The following is a 1071-nucleotide window of genomic DNA, read 5'->3' as shown; positions in this document are numbered from 1 at the left end:
CTACGGCCAATTAAGCCACCGGGTTCCTTTCCTCAGGGGGGCCCAGTGTGAAATGGCTGCAAACAGCAGCCTCCTTGGTAGTGTAATGCAGCCTGTTTCTTGTATGGGTTGCTCTAAGAGACCTTGGAGATAGGCCTTTCAGATGTATGTTCCTGTCTCTGACCTTGCACTACCCCTATGTAGGCTCCATACAGGCATGTGAGGTTCCTTTGGAAAGCCCCAGGGCACTGTGGCCGGGATTCACATTGGCCAAGTGATCATGTCCATCCCCACCAAGCTGCAGAACAAAGAGCATGTGATTGAGGCCCTGCACAGGGCAAAGTTCAAGTTCCCTGGTCGCCAGAAGATCCGTATCTCAAAGAAGTGGGGCTTCACCAAGTTCAATGCCGGTGAATTTGAAGACATGGTGGCTGAGAAGCGGCTCATCCCAGATGGCCGTGGGGTTAAGTACATCCCCAATTGTGGCCCTCTGGACAAGTGGCTGGGCCTGTGTTCATGAGGGCTTCCACCATGCTGCCCCCTCTTCATATTCACCAATAAATTCTACTTCCTGCCCAAAAGAAAAAGAAGAAAGAGAGGGAGAGAAAGAAAGAAGAAAGAAAGAAAAAGAAAAAAAGAGAAAGAAAGAAAGAAAGAAGAAAGAAAGAAAGAAAGAAAGAAAGAAAGAAAGAAAGAAAGAAAGAAAGAAAGAAAGAAAGAAAGAGAGAAAGAAAACCAACAGCCAGAATATACAACTTGGAGACTTTCTTCTGAATTAACTGTTGTCCAGTCCTGGCTGCCACCCAGCCAGGCCCTTATTCTGGCTTCAGGCCCTCACATCTCTCATTGGATTTTTGAAACTTGATGGAAGGAGCAGGGGAGCCAAGAGCAAAGGGTTTTACCCAAGTCAAAATTCCAGCTGTTGTAGCCGGGTGCAGTGGCTCTCTCCTATAATCTCAGAACTTTGGGAGGCTGAGGTGGAGGCAGATCATTTGAGGCCAGGAGTTTGAGACCAGCCTGGCCAGCATGGTGAAACCTCTTCTCTACTAAAGATACAAAAAATTAGCCAGGCATGGTGGCAGACACTTGTAA

The 1071-nt window shown here is 47.6% G+C and overlaps 1 non-coding gene across 1 annotated transcript; it reads left to right on the top strand.

Moving 5' to 3' along the window:
* LOC118144671 (small nucleolar RNA SNORA70) lies at positions 1-135 on the top strand. Its single transcript, XR_004729421.1, has one exon. It is a non-coding gene; the product is annotated as a small nucleolar RNA SNORA70 (small nucleolar RNA).
* Positions 136-1071: the final 936 nt, after the last annotated feature.

Source organism: Callithrix jacchus, chromosome 9 (assembly GCF_049354715.1).
Source record: "Callithrix jacchus isolate 240 chromosome 9, calJac240_pri, whole genome shotgun sequence".
NCBI classification, from domain to species: Eukaryota; Metazoa; Chordata; class Mammalia; order Primates; family Cebidae; genus Callithrix; species Callithrix jacchus.
This window is presented reverse-complemented; position numbering and strand designations above follow the sequence as displayed.